Here is a 15,678-nt window from a genome sequence, read left to right on the forward strand (position 1 = left end):
TAACTGTCCTAAAAGTGGAAGAGCCAGTCTTTTTGTTGGTGAGGACCCAGTGGCCTCCATCATTGTAACTACTGTGATATAACCTGTAGTGTGTGATTGATAAATAATTTAATACTGTTGACAGGGGTATTTGTTGCTTACTTTGTACATTTGCAAGCAGTTCTTTCTTCCTCATGATACTCCTTGCATCAATAGTTGAGCGAAATGACATGATGAGTCAATAAGACTGCTTTCCCTGTGACCAGAGTTGTCAGGACAAGTCAAGGTCTAATCAGACATTTTCATTTCATTAAGTTGGACTTTTGCCAGAGCCTTCTGGAAGCCAGCATAACACTTGTTCTTGCAGGTCATTGGCCCAGACACAGTCACATGATTACACCTGCATGCGACAATGTCTGGGAAATGCTGTTTTATAGTCTTGTTTCGGAATAAAAATCAGGCTTCTGACGTTAAGAAAAAGGCTACTGCTGAGCTACCCCAATTCTTTTCCCTACCTCCGATTTCTTCCTGGTACTTAGATGGAAGATCTGGCTGTATTCCTTTTCTTGAACTCTGTGTGGCATACTTGGGTACTTCATGTCCTAGTCTTTCAACCTGAGAGGAGGATCCTTCAAGTTTTTGCAGCTTTCAGCTCCATGAGCTCAGTAGGAGTATCCTTGAAGCAAAATAAGAACAGGGTGTTGCATGCTCTTTTTTTGTTTTTTAATTTCAGATTTTAATGATCAATTTTAGTTATCTATGCAAAGTGATTCATGCAGATCATAAAATTCTTAGAGGAAAAGGAAGCCTGGGACAGAAGACATGGGTCCACTGAGGGCGGTAGTCATGGTTTGCAAATAAAAATTGTGACTGCAGCCAGAAGAAGGAACAGTGGGTGCTGAGAAAGGAAATGACAGATAACCATTCCTAGAGGGTTTATTTGGCTTTTTAGAAATAAGTAAACGAAAAGTTCCCTCTAGTTTGCTGCTTTGAGTCTTCCCTTTGAACACATCATCTAGACAGAGTTGACATAGATGGTTCTTTTAATTTAAAATCTCTGTAGTCTTCAAACAAGGAGGCCCCATGCAGGCAGTCTCACAGATGGTTGTACATGAATTACCCATCTGTCTTCAAGAAAGGGAGTTTGTGATTTCCTTCTAAGAAAAGGATTTGCAGGATGTGGCGGGAACGAGGTGAGTGAGGCCTTCAACTTCCATGCAGTTGTAGACATTTTGGAGGCAACTTGAACTCTTTGGATCATACTTTAATCCCTGATACCTAAGGATGGCGATCCTAATTTCAGCATCTGGGTGGTATTCATGAAAGACTTCTGGTTGAATAAGTTAGGAAGGATGCTCATATGAATAAACCTTATTATATGCCCCAGTTTCTGGGCAGCCTGCAGTACCGAGTTCTGACCTGGGATTAGGATGCCTTGTGTGGAGCTAGTGCCACTGCAGCTCTTAAGTCTCATCCAAGATGGTTATTTTCCATGTGCTTCTGAGTAGCTGTTTCTTTGGCTTTCTAATAGCATGGATACTCAGCATAATCACAGACTCCTAGATATGGAAGTATCTGAATGATAATGTAGTCTAATTTCGAAAGAAATGAAATGAAAGAGGCCAAGTGACTTGCTTCAAGGTATCTGGTAGAAAAACTGGTGTTAGAACCTTGGTTCCGTGTTCTCAGTCCAGTGCTGTCTTGCAGTGCACTGAATTTCTCAGAGAAAATGAGACTAAATGCGGTGTTTTTCTGTGTCCTCCTTTGCTCCTGGTACTTAACAGACCTGGAATCTACTCATGTATGTGTCAGGTTTTAGATCAGCAATAGGCTCACTGATTATGGAAATAATTGGGGAGATGTGGTATGTGTGAAAGTTTCAGGTAAGCGAGGCAAGGGGTTGTTGTGGTGGATTGGGAGATGTTTGCCAGTTCAAATCACATTTCTGCAGTGCGTGATGGGACTTGGGGCTCTTCTTTCTGTAGCTTATTAACAGATAAGCTGTTTCGCTGCTGGAGCTGCTGAATCTACAATAGCATGAATCAGCAAGAAGGAGGTGTGATGAGTCACGTGGACTTAGGCCTTTCCCATTGCCAAGGCTTGATATATTCACATCTTCCACTTTTTTTTTTCCTTCCGGTTTTACTGAGATATAATTGACATACAGCACTGTAAAAGTTTAAGGTATATAGCGTAGTGCTTTGACTTGCATACATCATGAAATGATTATCACAGTAAGTTTAGTGACCATTCATCATCTCATATAGGTACAAAATTAAAGTAGAAAAAAAGTGGTTTTTTTTTCACATCTTCTGTTTTTTCCTCTTTGTAGAGGCTCATCACATGGAACGATAGCATGTTTAGTCTTCTGTGTTACACTTGGTTTAGTCCACGTAATTACATGTAATGTAAAATTACATACAGTGCAAATCAGTCAAGAGGCTATCTTTCCTTCCTCCATCTCTGAGACATGGGTGACCACAGGAGGCCACTCTGTTGACATTTCTTGCTCTTGTCGTGGCCCTGTTGCCAATCAGTCTAAAAAAATATTTTTCTGTGAATTTCTTGTGAAGTTATTTACATGAAAAGTTTTCTAAACGTATGTAATTCAAACTTGATTCTTTGTTTAATGCCAGTGTAATTTTTATTGACTAGAAAAACAATTATATGAATTCTGGATTTTCCCGGGAAATCTATAACATGCCGATCTGAAGTTCATATGGGACCTCTGTCTCCTCGTGAGCCCTAGGTAAGGTACAGTGAGGATGGAGAGGTGGATAAAGGAAGGAGTGAGTGATGCTTCATTGAGGAAGGTGAGCAAGGTGGCCAGATAGGTTTGTTTCATGACAAAGAGTGTGATTTAAGCACTTACTTTCTTTTGAAAACCTCTCTTTTCACCATCTCCCTATCCTGATATCACAGGAGGAAGGAAAAAACCAAACAAACCTGTTGCCTCATCTCCTAAAGCAGTGATTCTCAAACTTTAATGAACATGCAAATCACCTTGCATTTTACAAGACTGCTGACTCTGATTTAATAGTGGTGGGGCAGTGGTTCTCAAAGTGTGTTCCTCAGAGCAGCAGCTCTGGTTCCGCCAGCCGTGTTAGAACTATAAATTCATGGACCTCGCCTGACCTGCTGAATTAAAATCTCAGAGGATCGGCCTCAGAAACTGTTTTTACACATTCACCAGGTGATTCTTGTGTACCTTGAACATTTGAGAATCACTGCCATTGAAGCTATTCTCTTGGGATTTTCCCAGGCCTCTGGTATTTGCTACTCTGTGATTGGGCCTTGGTATTATTCCCTTGCTATTTAGCAATTGAAACTTTTGGGCAGAGATGTTACTTGAGGCTCCTGACTGGATGTTAGTGTCCAGCAAGTTAACTGGCTCTATTAAAGTATGTTTCTTAGTCCTTCACCACTCTCTCTGTTATAACCCTGATACTTTGTAAAGCAAAGATGCCATTTCATGGAATCATGAACATCAGTACCATGGCTAGACACCATACGTAACATGGCGATTGGGTAATACCTTAAAAGGTAGACTGAAAAAGAAACCGACGAAATAAAACACCCCAGAAGAAAATGCTCTTGTAGATTTTCAGGGGTTTTACATGTTAATATCTACTGAGTCCCAATTCACAGATAGTTTCCATCATATTAATAGCCAGTGGGCGTTGTTACCTAGATTCTATGCCTGCTTGGTTCAGATGGGTGCAACCATGCTTAGCAGTGCCTTTACCAGTGTTGCCATTACTGGTGAAGGAAGAATATTTTATAATAGGGATTGGATTCTCTCAGAAGTCAGTTTTCTTAAGGTATTTGCAAAGGATGAATGTTACCTCCTACAGTGTTTCAAGAGCTCTAACTTTAATTTTCTGAAAGTTTTATTGATTTCCTCCAAAGGCTATAGCTGGAGAAATACGCACTGTATGTTATTATTTGTCAGATTGGTTACAGGGTCTCCAATATAGGTGGGCTGAGGCTGGGTTTGTGCTTTTCCTCTGGGAGGTTTTTCATCTTAGAGAAAGGATCCATGTGTTTTGTGAATCTCTATAAAGCAATGAGAGGAGTTCAAAATTTATTAGAGTATTCGACAAGTGCCCCAAAGAGCGATATTTGGGCACAAGGTCTAGATGCTAATGTATTATGTTCTTTGAAAACAGCTTAAATATAAGTACATTATAAGAACCCTAGTGAAGATTTAAGGGTAATGCTGTAAGATCTCTCATAAAGGATTCACAAAAAGTGCTGCAATTTTGTAACCTTTCCAGAAGCAATACAGTGTATGTTCACCCCTCATTTGCAACTTGAAGAAATTTACCCAGTTTATGCGGAAAATTGAAAAGAGGCAGATGCTTATTCCTAAGCTAGAGTTTTGAAGGCCAACAATTAAAATAAACATGTCTCTGCCAAAACTTGAACTAAATTTAAAAATTTAACATATAAATTAAAGCTTACTTAAAACTAAATTTATCAAGGAAATACATTTGTTTTGCATTACTGGTTTCAATTATTGTGAAAAGGCTTCCATTTCTATGGAACACTGAAGATTTTTTAAAGTTTCAAACAATTTATTAGACAATTGCACCACTGAAAATGAGTTACAAGTGTCTGGCTTAAATGTATGAACTATTAGCACATCGTTGATGAGCTTAGAGAGAGATGTTAAAGCAGCCATTATCCTCCTGCAGTTTCATGTTCCTGTTCCCAGGGGACTGTAAGAAACTGGTTTGTAGACTGAAAACAGATAAAGCTATGGGCTGAGGATATACGTAGCATCTCTTCTCTCCTATTCGTTTGTTCTTTCTCTTGGGAATCTGAATTTTGGGACATTGCTGATGAATTGCTGTCAGGCATGGGTACTCTTAGTTTATTGCCATAGAAGAAGAGAGAGATTACTTCCTTGTTTGCAGTACCTGTCTGCTCTAGTCCTGTCTGTACAGTGTTTCCTAATTAATATTTCCTAAACACCTACCTCATAACTTTTTTTCATTTACTAAATATTTATTTAGTTCTTGTTTTCCCAGCTTTCTTGAGGTATAATTGACAAATAAAATTGTATATATTTAAAGTGTACAAACTGATTTGATACACCTAGACATTGGGAAATACTTGTCCTGATGAAGTTAATTAACATTTTCATCACCTCACATGGTTCCCCTCTACCCCCATACCCTTGTTTTTTTTTTTTTTTTTTTTTTGGTGGTGAGAATGCTTAAAGTCTATTTCAGCAAATTTCAAGTATACAAGACAGTATTATTAACTACTGTAACCATGTTGTACATTGGATCCTCAGAACTTATTCATATTCTTCTTAAAACTGAAAGTTTGTACGTTTGACCAACGTTTTCCTGATTGCCTCATCTCCCAGACCCTGGCAAGGACCCTTCTATTCTGTTTCTATTAGTTCAATTTTTTTTTTTTTTTTTTTTAAGATTGCACATGTAAGTGATACCATGTAGCATTTGTCTTTCTCAGTCTGACTTTTTCCATTTAACATAATGCCCTCCGAGTTCATTCATGTTGTCACAAATGACAGGATTTCCTTCTTTTTTATAGCTAAATAATATTCCATTGAATATATATACCACATATTCTTTCTTCGTTCATTGATGGACACAGGTTTCCTTATCTTGGCTATTGTCAATAATGCTGCAATGAACATGGGAATGCAGATATCTCTTTGGGATACTGATTTCATTTCCTTTGGATATGTATCCAGAAGTGGGATTGCCGGATCATTCGGTAGTTCTATGTTTAACTTTTTGAGTAACTGCCATACTGTTTTCCATAGTGACTGCACCAATTCACATTCTCACCAACAATGTACAAGGGTTCCCTTTATTCATATCCTCACCAAGATTTGTTATCTCTTGTCTTTTTTCATAATAAACATTATAATAGGTAGTGAGGTCATATCTCATTGTGGTTTTGACTTGCATTTCCCTGATGATTAGTGATGTTGAGCACCTTTTCATATATCCGTTGGTCATTTGTATGTCTTCTTTGGGGAACTGTCTATTCAGGTCCTCTGCCCACTTTTTAATTGGATTTTTTTTTTTTTTATTTTGCTATTGAGGCATATGAGTTCTTTGCATGCTTTGGATATTAATCCCTTATCTGATAGGTAGTTTGCAAATGTTTTCTCACATTCTATAGGTTGCCTTTTCATTTTGTTTGTTGTTTCCTTTGCTGTGCAGAAACTTTTTAGTTTGATGTAGTTCTACTTGTTTATTTTTACTTTTATTGCTTGTGCTTTTGGTGTCAAATCCAGAAAGATATGGCGAAGACCTATGTCAAATAGCTTACCACCTATGTTTTCTTCTAGAAGTTTTATGGTTTCAGGTCTTACATTTAAGTCCTTAATCCATTTCAAGTTAATTTTTGTCTATGGTATTCTTTCGCATGTGGGTATCAATTTTCCTAACACCAGTTATTGAATAGACTATCCTTTCCCCATTTTGTGTTTTGGGCACCATGGTCAAAGGTTAGTTGACTGCATATGCATCCCACATAACTATTTTCCTGAAAACTTTCATTTACTCCTGTTTGCTGTGCCAGGATTCATGGCCCTCAGTTTACTGTTCTATTTTCATTGATCCCTAATCATCACTCTGCTTCAGTCAGTCCAGTGATTTTCCTTCTTCCACCTCATCTCAGGTTCATGCAAAGTAGCTTCTTGGGCAAAGTTGCCTTTTCTTTCTAAACAGGTCCAGTCAGATCATCACATATGACTGCTTGTACATATAGAGGAAGGCAGACTATCAGGAGAAAACTATTTTAGGATTCTATGTTATAAACATTTTAACTAAAAAACTTTTAAATTTAACGAGTTCATGCTTCTTAAAAAGAAAATGCTGAACACAATTTAATCCTTTCTAGATAAATTAGAGTGACATTATACACAGTAAAAATAAGTTGCATTGTAGTGATTTCTACTAGACAGGTAAGGTATTAAGGACTAGTTGTCCCTGTATTAAATGAACCTGGGCTGTGTCTTTCTCATTGTTTTGTACTCTCTAATTTTTAATGTGTTTTTTCTTTTGTTTTTTCTCTGTTGCTGTCAGTATCCTTACTGCTGAATCTGTCTCTAAATAGAAGTACTTTCGTTTCTGATATAATTTTTTTTAAATTTATTTTATTTATTTAATTTTGGCCGTGTTGGGTCTTCGTTGTTGTGTCGTGTTGATGCTGTGGCTTCCCCTCCTCTCCCTGTCTTTGGGGAGCGACCCTTTTGTTATTCCTTTACATAACATTTCTGGTATTTCAGGCGGGAGCAGATATAAGTGTTTATGCTCATTCCCCATATTTACCTGAAGGTTCTCCTCTTTTGCTGGGCTGGTTGCACCGGCCTTTGGTGGCTACTGCATTGTCCACACCTCAGGCTGCCCTCCTGGAGACTGTGCGCAGGGATGTAGGGATGCAGGGATACTAGCTGTGGCAGGAACGAGGCGACGTTTAAGCATGGGCCCTGGTCTGAGCTACAGCTGTTGAGCATTTGCTCTAACGCGTATTAGCTGTGTGTCCTTGGACAAGTCACAACCTCTCTGTGTTTCACCTGTGAAATGGGGGTTATAACAACACTTACCTGAAAGGTCAGCTAGATAGTGCCTGCAAAACACTTTGCTGCTTCCAGCACAGAGTAAGGGCTCAATAAATTGGAGCAATCGTTATTATTATTAATATAATTAACATACTATCGTATTTCTCAGAGATAAGAACATCTCTGTATTATCATCATTACATCTGAGATTAGACCAGATAAAAACAAGACCCAATTATAATAATTTCTACCATGGGTCTTCTACCAAGACCCATGGTAGAAATTAGAGAAAAGTCCAAATGATTTCCACCAAGTTATGTATTAAATCGTTTATTTATAATTATATTATTATTTATCATTTTATTATGTTATTTTATTCTTTGCTATTTATTTCTGTATCTAGTTATTTATGAAGCACCTGCTACGTAGCTGGTGCTATATACCGTAAGCCCCATGGGAACCAGGCCACAGAAGTGTGAAAGTGCAGACTCTGTCTTTAGGGAGCTTACATTTCAGCCAGAGAGAATAGTTAAAGAACAGCTAAATACTGAGTCATTAATTACTGGCTGAAGTGAAACAGGGATGAGCAAGGAGATGGTATGGGGGTTAGATGAGGGGAAATGTGGCTTGGGGGAAGATGTGGAATTAGTCTGGGCTTGGAGGATGAGGCAGGGCCAGATGCACCAAAGGAAGGACAGGGTCAGAAGCAATAGGAACCCCTTTCCCCACCCAGAGAGGGAGGGGAAGCTTTGTGTTTGCAGATCACAGTGAGAAGGTGGGGGGGGGGGGCAGGGGCCGCAGAGGTGGGGTGTAAGGTTGGACGTTGAGGTGTAATCAGATTGTGAGCGGCTTAGAAAGAGGGGCGGAGGGGCTGGCAGTTAACGTGGCAGACACTGGCTCTCCGGGCAGGAGGATGGCGGGGCGGATGGTGCAGCAGGTCCCTGGGGCTTTACTCCGGTCCCCATCTCACCCTCAGCAGAAGGAGAACTCAGAGGGAAAGTTTCCAAACTCGCCTGAGAAGCTGAGTGATGGGATGAATGAAAAATTGATGTGGGTCATAAATATTGTAGGAGAGAATGCACCAGATTCCCTTAAGGGTAAAGTTCAGGGAGAAACCTACTGCTGCGGAGGAAAGGGGTTCCGTGGGGGAGAGAGGGGGAGGGAGGGGGATGCCCATCGGGGGTCCCGCGGTGCCACTCCCAGTATCCGGGGCCCCCGGGTCCTTGGAGAAGCTGCTGCTGCTCAGCGATGCTCCTGATGGAACAGAACGGCCAGTGTCCATTTGGTGAAGGGCATGGGGGCAGAGATGCTCTGTCTCCCTCAGCCTCAAGGCTGCTGCCCTGGATTCCTTTCAGCTTCCTCAAGGGGCGATGCAGACGTGACCCCAGAGAAGCTGAGGTCTGTGCTGAGCTCGCTGATGCTGGCTGACACTGGATAGCCCTCCTTTTCCACCGGCCCCACAAGCTCTTCCTCACAAGGCTCTCCATGGGGTCTGGGCGGAGTCCACAAGTCTCTGTGACCCTAGGTGGTCCCCTAGAGGTCAGAGTTCCGGGGCTCTGAGTCATTTTTCTGGTTGCCTCTTTGCTCCACATGCACCTCGGAGCACTGGTGCAAAGATCTTGGTGATGGGTCTTTGCATCCAAATACCTGCTGGTGAACTTTCTTCCGAGAAGGAGCACAGTGAAAGGAGGGAGGCGGAGCCTTAATGCTGGCTCAGGGGGTCAGCCCCCCTGCCCGCGTCCCCAGTGGCTTCTCATCACCTGTCTCTGGCGGTTTATTTCAGGAACACTTGAGATGGGTGTGTAGTGTGAGGGGAATAGTTACAAGCAACCAAGGCAGGGGTGGGGAGCGAGAACAGTCTTGCTGGGTGGTGGGCTGATAAACGTTCACCAGCTCTTGAGGGTAGGGGTAAGGGAGGCACCTTGACTGGCAACATCTGCTGATTTCTGTGTGTTAGCACTCTCACTGTGAGCCAGGTCATGTCACCAACAAGATGCCAGGCGGCTAACACAGTTCCCCAAGATGTAGCAATAGACTCAGCCAAGCTGGTAGGCACATGCCTGGCCCCACTGTCTTTGGAAGCTTAGAAACCTGAGTTGCCATCGTGCTTTCTACCATCAGCCACAGCGAGACTGGGTATCTTGCCTCCCTGTCCCTCAGGTGGCCAAGAGTTTGCCTTTCTCTGGACCCACGGTAGGTTATCATGGTAGAAATTAGAAACTGGAAACCCAGGGGAGCTTTGGAGAGTCCCTCTGGGCTCACTGACTGCTGATGGCATCGGAATCAGATGCAGGAAGGAGGGAGGGGCTGGTAGGAACCCCTGCAGTTGCCCCAGAGACTGAGGGATGGGCTGGCTGGCAACTGGTCCAGCTCTCCCTGCCTACCAGGGGTGTAGTTGGCAGTGCCTCCCACTGGCTGAAAGGTTTCTGATACCCCTGCCAGCCCTCTGAGTCTGTGTTGATGACAGCTACCACCTACCCAGCTCCATTACGGGTCAAGCACTGTGCTGGCTGCAATGTAGACCTCATCTCAGTCAGTCTCACGGCCACCCTAGGAGGTAAGCGTGATCTTGACCCCCACTTTACACACAGAAACCGAGGCTTGGATTAAATAACGTGCCCAAGGTGATACAGTTGGTAAGTAGCAGAGCTGGTTCTGTTTGACAAGAGCTGGGGGGAGTCAGCGCTGGGGGGGAGGGGCGGGGGAGGGGGAGCGGGAAGCCGGACTGGGGCCAGCTGCCCTGTCCCTCCCGGCCCCATCCTGTGGCAGCCAGGTGGGCGGCGGCATCTGTTGGCAGCTCTGGGTCAGGGGCGTCCACTGGCTCCCCCGGCAGGTCTTGGTGGGAGGGCGAGTCAGGCACTCTGTTCCCAGGAGGGGATGGCGGATCTTGGGCTTAATGATGGGCCTGCAGTACTGGCAAAGCGGGGATCACTCTGCCTGCTGGGAAATGTCCTAAGGAACCCAGCTGAGCTGCAGTTACGGAGGTAGATTTCCTGCTCTTTTCCACATCTCATGATTAACCCAGAAGCCTGAGCAGTGCGTGTGATGAGGCTCAGCAAAGTGGCTGTGGGCATCTCCAGCCTCCTTTGGAAGCCCCGCTTTTCCTGTGGAGTAGGTGCCCTGGAATCTGGGCCAGCCGTACACATCTCAGCAACTCGATTACAAGAGACAGAAGAGGCCGGGTGTGTGGCACCAGTAAAACCGCACACACCCTGTACTTCTCTCTGCCTGTTGCTGGTTTGTGCATTTCCCCACCACACCTCCCGAGAGCAGTTTGTTTCCCGGAAGCAGCAGAAGAGAGGTCGGGAGAAGGAGATGCCTTATTGTTGTGAATGTGATGGACGTGGTGGCACCACAGGGGACTGGACACCAAGGCAAAGACTCCAGTGTCTGATGAACGTACTGGTTGAACTTACCGCTTACTGGTCTTTGGCAGGTAATCAGCTTCTAAGAGTCTCTGTTTCTTCATCTGTAAAATTGGATCACGGTACCTGCACTCATTGATTTAACAAATAATATAAACATATAAACCCATACTCTGGCGTATTCTAGGTGCTGGAAATCAAGCAGTAAACAGAACAGTCCCTCCTCTTCGGATGTTAATAGTCTAACATGGGAAGATGGAAAACGGCAATGACATCTGTGTCAGGTGGTTATGATACTTAGAAGAAAAATAAAGACCGGGCTGAGGGGTAGGGGAGACAGTGTATGCGTGTGGGGGTGACTTTTCTTAAAGGACAGTCAAGGAAGGCATCTTTGATAAGATGATACTTAAACAGAACCTGGAAGAAAATGAGGTGCCATATAGATGTCCAGGTACGGCAAAGAGCTAGTTCAAAGGTGCTGGAGTGGGAGAGTGCTTGGCAAGTTCAAGGAGCATGAAGAAGCTCTGTGTGGCTGGAGGGATGGGAAAGTGGGGGTCAAGGAGAAGAGGGCAGAGAGGGTGTGTGTGTGTGTGTGTGTGTGCACGCAGGGGCTGGTTGGATCATACAGCCTGGCAGGGTTACTCTAAGTGAGATGGGAAACAACTGGTGGCCTTGAGCAGAGAAATGACCTGATGTATATTTTAGAAAGACCACTCTGGTTGTTCAGTGGAAAGTAGCTTTTAAGACTGTAAGCTCGGTGCTCTGTGACCACCTAGAAGGGTGGGATGGGGGGGAGGAGGGAGGTCCAAGAGGGAGGGGATATATGTATACCTATAGCTGATTCACTTCATTGTACAGCAGAAACTAACACACCATTGTAAAGCAATTATACTCCAATAAAAACAACAACAACACTGTAAGTGGAGAAGCCAAAAGACCAGGTCGGAGGTGACTGCATCTCCAGGTGAGAGAGGAAGAGAGCTTGGATTTCAGCAGTGGTCGTGGTGATAAGTGACCGTCAGAATCTGGAAATATTCTGTAGGTAGAACCTGTAGGATGAGCTAGTATGAGGGGTGGGTTGGGTGAATAGTGAGACACAAAGAGACACCTCGAGATTTTGTCCTGAGATTGGGATTGACACATACACACTGTACATACTGTATAGCACAGGGAACTCTACTCAATACTCTATAATGGGCTGTACGGGAAACGAGTCTAAGAAAGAGCAGATATACGTATCTGTATAACTGATTCACTTTGCTGTAAGCCTGAAACTAACACAACATTGTAAATCAACTCTACTCCAATAAAAATTTAAGAAAAAAGAAACAACACTTTTGCAATAAAAAAAAAGATTTTGTCCTGAACGATGGGTAACCTGGAGTTGTCACATATTGAAACGGAGAAGTGGGTGAAAGGAGAACCCTTTGGTTGTGGGGTGCAGGAACCAAGAATTTGGCTTCAGGCGCATTAAGCAGCAGTAGTCTCTTGGATACCCAAGTGGAGGTGATGGGTAGACAGAGGCGTGTGAGCATCCGGGGCCCCGGGAGAGGCCGGGGCTGGGATACGCTCATCAGTGTGTAGTTCATTAACAATCTTGGGGCTGCATGAGATCATCAAGGGAGTGAGTGAGGACGGAGAAGAGGAGTGGGTGGGACATTCCAAGGTTTAAAAGTCAGAAAAATGAGACAGAACCAGCATGAGAGTCAAGAGAGCCTGCTTAAGACGGGACATAGTACAGAGTGGGTGCTCAGTAAAGCACAGCCACTGCCATCACCATGACCATCGGTATTTTCATGGTTAGAGTACGGAGAAGTGAAGTTTGAAACCAAAATAGCAAGAGTTCAGGAGGACGCACTTCATCTACTTTTTCCTCTTTTCCTTCCCTTTCCTCTGGTTGTGCATCAACCGTGGTCTCAGACTTCCAGCTACTTACTAGAAATAACACAAAACCATACAAAACTTCTGGGCACCTTACAAGCCCACAACTCAGTTCAAGATAGTCAAGAAGAGCTGAGGTCTTTGGGTTGTTGGTAGGGTGAGTAATCACTGAACAGAGTCAGGGAACTGGATGTGACTTTCTCCTCTTACCAACTCACTATATGACCTCAGGCAAGTCCGTCCCTGCCTCAGTCCTGGAGGAGGATAGAGACTTCCATTCAGGGGAGAATACTGATTAGCTCACCAAGTTTCCTACTTGGATGGCATCTCTGCCATTTGCTTTTCTCCTCTCCAAAGCATATAGATCCTATCCTCAATTATTAAAGCAAGATAACAGTGCTTTTGATTTCCCTCTGAGAGTCTAACCTCGAATTGTGGGCTGTTTAGTACTTACAAAGTCTGGGAGAGGAGTGCCCTCTAGGAGTGACCATCCAAGGTCCCCCGCCCCATCCACCCCTGTAGGCATTCTGAGGCAGATGCCTCTCACTGGTCTACCAGAAGGCCAGTTACTTGAACCGTATTAGTTTATTTATAATTATCTTCACTGAATTGCATTTTAGGAATCATGCCCTTGGCTTTCATTAAACATCCTTGAAACAGTCATGCAAAGTTCACTGCTGCATTTGCACGAGAACTACTGTTGCAGACACGACCTATACGCTTCTGGAAAAGACTTCCTGAGTGTTTTTGTGAAGCACAAGTCTGCAGGATATTAATAAAAATTTCATTATGGGAAAAGTTGAGTGAGTTTGGAAAAAAACCCAGGTGTCTTTCTTAAAGGTTACCTAAGAGGCTTTACTAACCAAAAGTACAGTGGATCCTTAGAAAGAGGATAAACTGCAAGATTTCCCATTTTGTCGACCCTTAGAATCCTGTTTTGGTGGTGCAGCTCTTGGGATCAGTGCTCTGAGCACCCAGCAGAAGAGGCTCTGAATGCTTCGGGCTCAGTTAGTCAAGCACCGTGAGCTGCAACAGGGAACATACAGACAGGAGGCCAGGTAAGCAAGTGACAGGGGAGCCTGCAGGGGGATGAGCAGCGAATGGGCAGCTGGCTCTTCCGTGCACAGCGATCCTGGGTGCCTGGGGTCCCAAGAGGCTTTGCAACGTCCTGGCTGCATCAGATATTAACTTTGCATCAGATATTAACTTTTTAACTAATTCATGGAGTTAGGGGTCCTAGTCTCAAATATATCCCTCAGTGACCCTCCTGTACAACAACACACAGAGTTAAAATATTTTAAAAAATAATTCATTGTTAGGAAAAGGACACAGAGACATGTGCTGTGTTTACAGTTTCATGGGCGAGGTGGGGAGGAATGCCACTCGCTCCGACAGCTCACTACCTAGGAAGACCACTGAGAGTCTCTCCCCTTCTCCCCCGCAGCTGGAGTCTCTCTCTTTCACTTCCTGACGCGTACACCCCGTCAACCCTCAAATTTCAGCCTCCGAAGCTCCGAGAAAGCCCCTTGGGGAATACTCTGCTCCTCCCTTTCACTGGGCAGAGCGACCAGCACAGGTGTGTGTGCAGACTGCCTGCCCTCCTATCCATGCAAGGTGCATTATTTAGAGGCTAATGATTTCATTTTAAAGTGGGAAGTGAAATATGTTTCGCTAAAGCTTCCAAAGTGAGGGAGGAAGGAGGGAGGAAGAGGGTAGGTCAATGGGTAAATATGATTGCCTGATGGTCTGGGTCCAGCCATCTTCCTAAGGCTGTATCTTTAACTGGGAGGTACAGCAAGATGATCGATATCACAAGCAACCTTAGGAGAACCACACCGGCCAGCCCGGATCAGCAGAGTCTTGTGTGGTGAGATTTAAGGGGGTGCTTAGTTGGCCCTCCAGCTGTAAGTGTTTGCCAGATGACTTGTAACTTCACCACTGGAGCCAAATTCCTTTGACTCTTAGGGCTCTTTCTGCATTCAAGAGCCCTTGGAAATGAGAAATCCCTGAAATGGGTTGTCCCCTGCTGTCAGCTAACCCTGACGCTCAGGAGTAGAGTTGGGAGTAACGGGACGCCGTGTACCCGGGGTCCTTCCTGGGCGTGTGTAACTCTGAGGCTAAGACAGTGAGACTGGCAGTTAAGAAGCACCTCCAGGACCATGTCACCTACTGGCAGGCGGAGTAAGGACCCTGCAAGGTGGACAGACATATCTCTTCTCTTATCATTTGAGGGTTTGAGAGAAGAGGCACCGGGAGTTTAGCCTGAGCCCTTCCCACAGGTCTAGAGGTGGGAAGAGAGAGGGATGGGCTTTGACCCTGGGCGGCTCCTCCCTCCAGGCCAAGACCCTGGAGGAGGTTTAGTTTGTATCTTCAGAGGGGATGGGGTGCCCAGGCAGGTGACTGAAGACTTTATCTCCGAAGGACCCAGCATTAGAGAGCTGAACAGCCCCAGACCCCGCAGGCCGGGAGAGCTTCTGGGCATCCTTCCGTGGGGTCCCATCACCTCCCTGCTGGAGGCAGACTGGGTACCAGGACCCTGCGGTGAAGGCGACTGGGGAGCAGCTTCCTCCAGCCTCTCCAAGCACAGACGTCAGCGGCGAGGCTCAGACTTGGTGGCTGTGCTCTGTCTCTGCACAGGCTTGTGTACGCGCAGCGGGGGACCCACGCAGGGGACCGGGGTGGGGAAGCACACAGGAGGCAAGTGCAGAGTGGCGGCAAGTGGCGGTGGTGATGCTGGGGCAGTGCGAGCGGACAGTGGCTCTCCTGGAGGCTCCACCCCTCGGCGGGCTGGCGTGGGACCTGGGAACGGACAGTCCACGTGGAGGGGCAGCTACTCAGGGCTGCCCTGCCGGGGGGGCGGGCGGTGCTGTCAGGCGGGGGCTGCCTTCAGGGTGGAGTTGTAGC

At 44.9% G+C, this 15,678-nt stretch overlaps 1 long non-coding RNA gene across 4 annotated transcripts in view; it reads left to right on the forward strand.

The window, feature by feature from the left end:
* Positions 1 to 15,678, forward strand: part of LOC137758394 (uncharacterized) — a 42,992-nt gene that overhangs the window by 11,216 nt on the left and 16,098 nt on the right. For all 4 annotated transcript variants that reach the window (XR_011072947.1, XR_011072948.1, XR_011072949.1 and 1 more), the window contains exons 2-3: positions 13,703 to 13,832; positions 14,219 to 14,350. This is a non-coding gene — a long non-coding RNA (uncharacterized lncRNA). The remainder of the gene's footprint in view (positions 1 to 13,702; positions 13,833 to 14,218; positions 14,351 to 15,678) is intronic.

This window comes from Eschrichtius robustus, unplaced genomic scaffold, assembly GCF_028021215.1.
Source record: "Eschrichtius robustus isolate mEscRob2 unplaced genomic scaffold, mEscRob2.pri scaffold_819, whole genome shotgun sequence".
In the NCBI taxonomy this organism is placed as follows: Eukaryota; Metazoa; Chordata; class Mammalia; order Artiodactyla; family Eschrichtiidae; genus Eschrichtius; species Eschrichtius robustus.